The 9,381-nt window shown below is 42.5% G+C and overlaps 1 long non-coding RNA gene across 1 annotated transcript; it reads right to left on the bottom strand.

The window, feature by feature from the left end:
• Positions 1 to 4,844: 4,844 nt before the first annotated feature.
• Positions 4,845 to 8,087, bottom strand: LOC128625899 (uncharacterized). The gene is made up of 3 exons (XR_008389791.1): positions 7,975 to 8,087; positions 6,144 to 6,288; positions 4,845 to 5,090 (listed from the first exon to the last, which is right to left on the bottom strand). It is a non-coding gene; the product is annotated as an uncharacterized LOC128625899 (long non-coding RNA).
• Positions 8,088 to 9,381: the final 1,294 nt, after the last annotated feature.

Consider the following 9,381-nt stretch of genomic DNA (forward strand, 5'->3'; position numbering starts at 1 on the left):
TGTTCCTCTCCCTCTAACCCTCTCTTCTCTCTCCAAAAATAAACAAAAATAAAATCTTTTTTTAAAAAGCAAAGCAAAAAAATTTCCCAGCAACTTTCAAACAGACTTTCATTTCTATCTCACTAAATAGACCTGTATCACATGGCCATTGTTAGCTGCAAGGGAGTCTGGAAGATGACCAATTTAGCTTTCCCAACCTCTGTAGCAAAATGCGGCAAGGAATTAGGAGTTTGGGAAAGGCTGTTGGGTTGGCTAAATAGCAATATCTGCTATAGAACTTTCAACTGTGGATTTTACATGCAGCCATTTTCCTATTAATACTGCAAAGGCATACAACATGGAGACTGTAAGTTACTAATCAAATTTAAAACATGATATTTGAAAACTTTTTAAAGCTGATTAATGATATTTAATGCCAGGCTCTACTCATTTCTATTGAACATTCAAATTAGTGCCACTACAAAGAGATCAGAGAACTTCTCATAAATCAAAAGTAGCTCCTTGTTAGGAAAAAAAGAAAAAACCTGAATTATCCATCATCAACTCCTAAGCCAGTGACTGTCAAAGTTTATGGACTGATACTAATTAGTAAGAATTTTGTGTTATATGATAATCCAGAATACACACACAAATAAAAATGTTCATAAAATAATACCTATTCTTATTATATGGTACATTATAATATTTTCTATTATATTTAACTCATTTCTAAAAAGTTAGTTATGACCCACTACTTTGGTTTCACCACCCACTAATGGGTCGTGGCCTGTAGGTTTGAAAAGCACTATCATGCGCAGAGGCCAGTAACAACATTTTTCCAGGTGAAGGAAAGAATAGGTGCAAAAACCCTGAGTTTGGAGCCCCTGGCACCTAAAGAAGGCTGGTGCGGCTGGAGCCTACTGGGTGGGACATGAGGTGGGAAATGTGTAAGCAGGGGCCTGTCATGGAGTCTTCCCTCTGCAGCAAGAAGTTTGGAATTTATTTTCATTCTAATAGCAGCTCCCCCTGGTTTCAGCAGAAAAGTGACATACTATGATCTGTTTGCTAAAATAGTTTCTCCTCACCTCATGAAAAGCCTAAAGATGATTCCAAAATAACCTAATTTTCTCTAAATTTAAAAGAAGTCTGGAATGACTTTAAGGCCTGCCATAGAGGATTCTCTCATCCCCCCCCCCCGCCCCCCCATTCATTCAATTACACTCATTTCCGGATTCCTTTCCCACCATGTGCACTCCTATCCCTGCTGAGCTCCTTGCAGGACACAGTCTGGCAGAAATACGGAAGTTTGAAATTCTCCTGTCAAGTTCAGAACCTACACGTACTGTCCCTCAGTCACTAAAACCACAGATTTGCTGTATTTGCCCGCCACACTGCCTTGCTGACAAGAGTCATGCACACCCAGACGTTTTTAGTCTGAGTTGCAAGTGGACACCTGGAAGGACATCTCGAAATTTCGGCAACTGGCTCCTTGCAGCTCGAGAGTCCATCTTTTCTCCCAGTGGGGGTCTCCCTGTCTGCTGGGACAGCGGCAGCGCCTGCCGCTGGGAGCTGCCCCCGTCGGTCTCAGTCCCGGAGTCACACAGTCTGAAAGGAAGCCGGGAGGGGCTGCGTAAGAGGAGACGAGCAGATTTCCCAGGGCTGGGCCTCCTCCTCGGCCAGTCCCCAGGAGATGAGTTCCAGCTGCTTTTCCTTTTTTAATCTTCCTCCTCTCCCACTCCACTCTCCAGTTGGGCCCCCAGTCCCTCCCTCTTCTGGCCTGTCCCCAAGCCATACAAGATTTTGGGTGGAAAATATCACTGTGAAAAGGGAGGAATCCAGGGACTGGAAAGCTGAAACGCAAAGAGGAATGTCTCCTCCGCTTGAGGGCTGCTCCCTGGATCTGTGAACTCTCGTCTGGGGAAAGGCGAGGGGGTGCAGCAAACGCAGTCAAATTTCCCTCGGCCACTTAGTGTCCTCACCTCGCTCCGTCCCCTGGGTCCCCATCCCACACTCATGACTTGCCCGCACCTGTGGAGAACACCCAACCAGATCTCTTTTATTTACTTGTGGTTACCAAAATAGATGTTTTTCAGGGCCTGAAGTAAAGATGCTTTTAGGGAAGGGAAAGAGGAGGGAGAGGAGAAGGAGGGAAAGAAGAGGTGATTTTGAAAAGTAGATAGCTAGCAAGTCAATAAATTGCGGTGACCCTGGGCTCCAGATTCACATCAAACCCGTATCCAATCCTGTCCCTGCCATATACTCACTGTGTGAATCAGGGTTGGGAATTCTAACCTCTCCGAGCCTCTGTCTTCTTACCCACAAAATAGGCTTATTTGTAGCTGCTTTCCAGGCTGGTAACTAGTGGAATTCTTTGTACAATTATTATCTACTCTAGTAAGTGCTTGATAAATAATATTAATTATAATAGGTCAGTAGTGTTCATGTAAAAAGAATAGCCAGCAGGGCTTTGGAAGAAAGAAAACAGAAGAGAAACTATTGAGGAACTTGAGAAACACAGGCTGTAAGTTTAACACTGTATACTCAGGGTTCGGCAGAAGTAACACGTGCTTGAGTGTGGTTGGTAGGGTAATAATATGGGTGAAATAATTCATAGTTTCAAACATTCCACCTAAAATATCATATGGTGTGCTTGAGTGTGATATTGTTACATTTCAGAATTACATGTTTATGATTTTGTAATAAAAAGCGGGCATTATTTGTGCTGGACCCTGCATGTTTAAATCTCGGATTTGGCCATTCCCAGAGGCTCTCCTCTCTCTTATCGGCCATGAGCTTTATAAGTGGGTGAAGTATGAAAGATGAATAGGTGCATTTATTCCATTTCACAGGTGAAACTCAGGCCCAGGAGGTAATAACAAGATGATAAATGTAAAAGTACTTGGTATATTGCAACATAGTACCAAAAAAAACCCTGAACACATTGTTTTGGGGGTTTTATTGTCATACAAACTGACAGTGCCCAAAACCCAAGCGTCTTGAGTCTTCCTTCAGTGTTTTCTGCACTGGATCTCAAAACTAGACTAACGTGTGAAGAGAATGTCCCAAGTGTTGGCAGGTGGAAGAAGGCCTCAGGTATGAGCTTGATGATTTATATGGTTGTATCCTCAAGCACTGGACACAACCACTGCAGGGCCATGAGAAGGAGGGGACAGGCTAGAAAAAATAAGACCAATCCAATACTATCTGAACATTGTAGCCATCATGACAATAGATGTAAAATGGGAGATAAACATAAAGAATCTGTGAACACCGCAAACTAAATAATGGAAATATTTCCCCAGTGGAAATCCTTTGGAAGGCAAATCAAGCCTAGAAACAAAGAAACCATTCCCAATGACATAAAATTAGGGGGTTGCATTTTATAATCCCCCAAAACTAAAGGGTCTTAATCCACCCTTTCAAGCACTGAAAATGATGGCTTGGATTTCGACCAGGAAGACCACATAACTGGGTCTGAATCCCAGTCAGTGATTTTGCTAATAAGAACCAAAGGAGGCAAACCGAATGTGGGTTACTTGCTGAAAAAAAATATAAATCAGTAATCAGACTTGCGCAGGAAGATGCCAGAATTAAGCAAGCTGCACATCTGGTCCTACATTCTTACTGAAGTTTTCTGAGCACTACTTTTTTCTTTAAAAAAAAATCAACCTTAACTTCTGAGTCATCTTTGTATAAAATTAAAACCGATATTTCTTTTAGGCTATATTGCAATCACCTTAAACTCAACATGTCCAAAAATAGAAAATAGGACCCCCTGTTTGCCCAACAAACACGCCGTCCCTCCACATCTCGGGAGCAGCACTCTGATTCACCCCATCACCCAAACCAGAAACCTGGGTGTCTCCCTCGGGTGCCCTTTTTCCTGACACTGCTCTTTCTGAAGGTCACTACGCACTGTTCACCTTTCTCAAATCCCTACACTTCTCTCTACTTCTTCTCGTTCCCCTGGAGTGCTTCGTGGTGGCCATGAAGGCCTGCGTGGTGGCCATGAAGGCCTGCGGGATCCCACAGCACCCGCAGCAGCAGCCTGCTCTGCCCAGCTGTCCCCAGCCACCTCGCCTCCCCCACCCCCAGACTAGCACAGAGGAATGAGGAAACGGAGCTGAGGAGACAGGCAAAGGGCAAAGGTCCTATCAGCGACTCAGTAGGTGAGGGGGCAACAATGTCATGGTCATGTGCCACTTCTCCGCAGCCTCCTAGCAATGACAGCCATTTTTAAGTGTGCAGTTCTGTGATGAATACATTCGCATACTTGTGCAGCCACCACAACCATTCACCTGAAGAACTTTTCATCTTCCCAAACTCAAACTTTGTGTGCATTAAACACTAGTTCCCCATTCTCCCCTCCCCCACAGCCCCTGGCGGCCACCATTCTACTCTTCGTCTCTTACGGATTTAGCTGCTCTAGGTACTTCACAGGTAGAACCATCGAGTATTATCCTTTTGTGTCTGGCATATTTCATGTAGCATTATGTCTTCAAGGTTCATTCAAATTGTAGTAGGCATCGGAATTTCATTCTTTTGAAAGGCTGAGTAATATTCTATTGTATATATAGACCACATTTTGTTTATCCATTCATCCACTGATGGACCTTTTTGTCGCTGACATTTTTTTTCCACTGCGAATAACACTGCTGCAAACATGGGTATGCAAATATCTTTTCAATTCTTTGAGGTATACGCACAGAAGTGCAATTGCTGAATCATGCAGTGTAATTGTCTTATAACTTCTTATCTCACTAACCAGACTATGAACTCTTAGGAGACAAAGACTGAGTCTTGACACAAATATTTGAATGATTGATCATTAACCCTAGTAAAAAGGATTTTGTAAGAGGCTGAAAGTTAAGAAGGTAAGGATGGGGAGGCCAGTAGGGGTTTGGAGCCTTCAAAATGTTCTGATCCCGACTAAATTTACAAAGCTTTGATTAAGATCTTCACGGGATGAGAAGGCAGGCGGAGGACATCCAGGGGGCTCTGTCGCCGTGGTTGGTCTCACAGGCTCTGGAGCCGGGCCCTCCAGATCCACAGCCCGGCTCTGCCACTGCCCAGTTTTGAGAGAGACCTTCAGCACATTATTGAACTTTTCTCTGTAAAATGGGAATAATAATGATTAGCTCATAGGGCTGTTGTGATGTTTAAGTGAGTTAACACACAAAACACTTAAAATAGTGCCTGGCACGTAGTGTGCACTCAACAAATGCTAGCATTATTAACAAAATCAGAATTGAATAAAGACCAGACTTAGAGTGTGGGTTAAGTCTGGAATCTCCAGAAAGCACCAATTGTGCCAAGCAGCCCACTTTCACGTGGCCCATTTGGTGGGGAAAGTCAGTGTTATTTAGCACCTACTTAGTGCCAGGCCTGATTGTTATTATTAGGTGTTATTATTAGTATAGAGTATTCACATTTCAGCGGTATAAAAAATGAGGTGCAGAGATGTTCAATAACTTGCCCAAGATACATGTTTACCAAGTACCCAAGACTAGTTTCAAATCTAATCTCCGAGGAAAATGGGTCAAGGAGTGAAATACAGGGAGAAAACATCCCAGTTGCGTGCAGAGCCGTGCTGGGCGAGTGTGGCTGCTTTCAGGAGGAGAGGAAAAGCCCCGTGAACCATTCTTATGGGGGAAGGGAGCTGCTGACTCCCAGGACAGCACTTTACATGGGCCTGTGACCCAGCAGAGCTTTCTAGGGGGGCCCTGACAGCCCCCATACACACCTCCTGTAACACACAGGGGCAGGAATTGGGACCATACACCCTGTCGCAGAGATGGCCACTTGCTCCCCTCTATGCCCTTCCTTTCGTCACTGAACTGAATGTATCTGGGCACCTGATCGCCTAGAATAAAGTCTACATTTCCCAGACTCCTTTGCAGCCGGGTGTTGCCATGATTGTATTCTGCTCAATGGGGTTTTTAGTTAAAGAGTTGTTTGTCAATATCAGAAACCTCAAAAGGAAGCAGTTGACCTTTTTGCCTCCTTTTACGTCCCCTCAGATACAAAGCTGGAACTCTTGGACATGGGGGACCACACCCTAGGAACAGTGGTACAGTAAGCTGAGAAAAGCCTGCACTGGGGACCTAGTCTTGCCTGGAGCACCTTCACCTGGAGCGCTTTTATGTGGGAGAGAGAAGCTTTACCTTGCTGAAGCCACTCTTTGGATTTTCTGTCATATTGTCTGTTAACTGAGTCTCCACGTGCCATCTATTGAATAGAACCCACTTCTGGTATTTGCATGATTGCATTGTCCCATGCTCCGATCCAGTTGGAGGGATTTTGCTCTACCTTCCAGAAGGAGACGAGAAGATAGACTAGTTTCAAAAAATGTTCCTTAACCTCAGTTATCTTTCAGCCTCTTCTTTTGGACAAAGGTTGATAGCCACGGGACCGGTGACTCTATCAGTCTGTTTACTTAGCAGAAAAATAAAACACTGTTTTCCTGGTGCAGTGACTCTCGGAAAAGATGCTGACTATATGAAGCCAACCATTCTAACTCCGATGACTGAAGAATGACATGAATAAATGTTATTCATAAAACTGAAAAAATGTTAATAAATAAGTACAATTCTTTTTTAAATATATTTTATCGATTATGCTATTACAGTTGTCCCATTTTCCCCCCTTTAGTCCCATCTGCCCTGCACACCTTCTCCCACTCACATTCCCTCCCTTTAGTTCATGTCCATGTGTCATACCTATAAGTTCTTGGCTTCCACATTTCCCATACTATTCTTACCCTTCCCCTGTCTATTTTCTACCTACCATCTATGCTACTTGTTTTCTGTACCTTTTCCCCCTCTCTGCTAAATGAGTACAATTCTTTTAGCTTTGACCTATATCCTATTTTTCCTTGGAAAATAAATATAATTTATTTGAGAAGCCAACTCTTATAACCAAATCTGTAACCATTTGTTTTTTCCTTTATTTGTTTCATTCATTCATTTGACACATTAGTTAGTATTTTGAACTGAGAAGTTTTTTAAAAAGCACTGAAGTAGAACACCTTTGCCCATCATTTTAGATACTTGAGGAATAAAAATGCAGAAACCTCAGCCCCTGACAGTGCACAAAATGCACATGTTTATTGAAAAGAGAAAACTAATACCCAGGAAGGAACTAGAGCTTATGACCCAGACTGGGCTGGGACTTTCCTGCTAAAATCTGCTCAGATACAGCACATACTTTACCTACGTGAATAAGAAGGCTCTATTAAGTGTTTTTTTTAAGTTGTTGCCCAGGGGACAGGGGAAAGGGGTAACTGGGTTGGGCGAGAGGAACAGGCCTCCTCAAACTCACCTCCAACATGCCCATTCTACCTGCTGAAAGTTCTCGACCATTTTAACAATCTCTCATTCCCTAAACATCTCCCCTCTGGGAAAGCCCACTGCTGTCTCCTCCAACCATAGGGTAAGCTACTTGGTGCTTCAGAGCCTGAAGCATAAAGTTAGGTCTGTGGGGAGGAGGGCTAATGAAATAATTTCTAAAACCCCCAAAGGGTTAATGATCTCAAATTCTCAAGAGTAACTATTGTTTATTTGAGCACTTAATAATGTGCCAGATATTTTAGGCTCATAGTCTCATGTGATTGTAATAACACCTGAAAAAGATGCATATTCTTATCGTGTCCATTTCACAGATGAGAAAACACGGACATGGAGAATTCATTGAGAGCATGCTCAAGTTCACAGAAGAGTAGCAGAACCCAGGACCGTCAGACTGTAAAGCCCGTGTTCTTAATGCATATGTGTTAAGTACAAATGCCACATTCTCTAATCCATTTTCCTTGTCTTGTAACCATTTATATAAATGTCTTTCCAAAATATGAGTTCCTTTGGAAAGAGACAATATTTTTACCATTTTCATAACACCCTCTGCCTAGAACACAAACCTGGCACACAGTAGGTACTCAAATGTTTAGTTAATGAACTATATCAGTTACCACAAACAATCAGAAGCACACTGCATACTCACCAAGTGCACATGAAGATTTTGCACCTTTCTATTACTCTGCCATGTTATTATTGGAGAATATGTCTTCGAATGTAGCATAGTTCTTTCTTTGTATTTACTGAGCACCACCTAAAAACCAGGTACTGTGCTAGGTCCTTTAAAAGACAGAAAAACAATGAAAACATAGCTATTATTATTCTGGAGCTTACAGTCTATGAGATGAGATAGATACATAAACAAATGAGTTGGCCACAAAGCAAATTGCAACAGGAAATAAGCTGGAGACATAAATATAATATTTCATTGAATTTGACACCACTGATTAGAAGATACATCATTATTTTAAGTTATTACTAAGAAATAAAATTATCATTAATTAAACTATACACATCATTGACTTGAAGATATATCCTTATTTCAGATATGTTAAAAATGGTTTTATAAAATATGCCCTTGAATGAAGTTCTGATACATGCTATAACATGGATGGACCTTGGAAACATTCTGCTAAATGAAAGCAGCCAGTCACAAAAGACCACAAATAGTATGATTCAATTTCTATGAAATATCCTGAATAGGCAAATCTTTAGAGACAGAAAATAGATTAGTGCTTGCATAGAGCTGGAGAAGGCTGGGGGTTCGGGTTCAGAGACTGGGTGATGGCTAAAGAGTATGGGAATTTTTTGTCGGGGGTGATGAAAATATTCTAGAATTGATTACAGGGATGGTTGCAAAATTCTGAGTATGCTAAAAGCCACTGAACTGTACACTTCAGATGTGTGAATTGGCACTGGATGGTGTGGCTCAGTGGATTGAGCGCTGGCCTGTGGAACAAAAAGTTGCCAGTTTGATTCCTAGTCAGGGCACATGCCTGGGTTGGAGTGTGCAAGAGGCATCTGGTAGATGTTTCTCTCGCACTTGGATGTTTCGCTTCCTCTCTTTCTGCCTCTCCTCTCTTTAAAAATAAATAAATAAGATGCTTTAAAAATAAAAATAAATGGGTGAGTTGTATGGTACGTGAATTATATCTCAATATAGCTGTTATCAAGAAAAATGTGTCCGTTAGAATTGAGAAAATACAATAAAAGCTCAATGGGAGGGCAGGGGCTGGGGGGAGATTAGGTGAGGTGAGGAAGGATCTAGGGAAGCTTTTCGAAGTGGGCACAGGCACTAAAATATTGTAGGAATTGTGCCACACAGAAAGAGAAAGTGGGGTGGGGGAAGGTGATCCAGGCAGTAGAGCTTAAGCAAAGTCTGGGAGGCCAGGATGCTGGATAAAGTACAGGCAAAAACTTCGGAAAGGAGCAGCAGTTGGAGGACAGGCCCGAAGGCAGCCGGCACACATGGAGGCGGGCATCAAAGGCCAGGCTACAGGCTGTGCCCCTTTCAATGTGTAAAGAGAAGCCCTGAAATTTTCCCCAATCTTCA

Source organism: Artibeus jamaicensis, unplaced genomic scaffold (genome assembly GCF_021234435.1).
Source record: "Artibeus jamaicensis isolate MK-2021 breed Jamaican fruit bat unplaced genomic scaffold, CSHL_Jam_final scaffold_1031, whole genome shotgun sequence".
Lineage (NCBI taxonomy): Eukaryota > Metazoa > Chordata > Mammalia > Chiroptera > Phyllostomidae > Artibeus > Artibeus jamaicensis.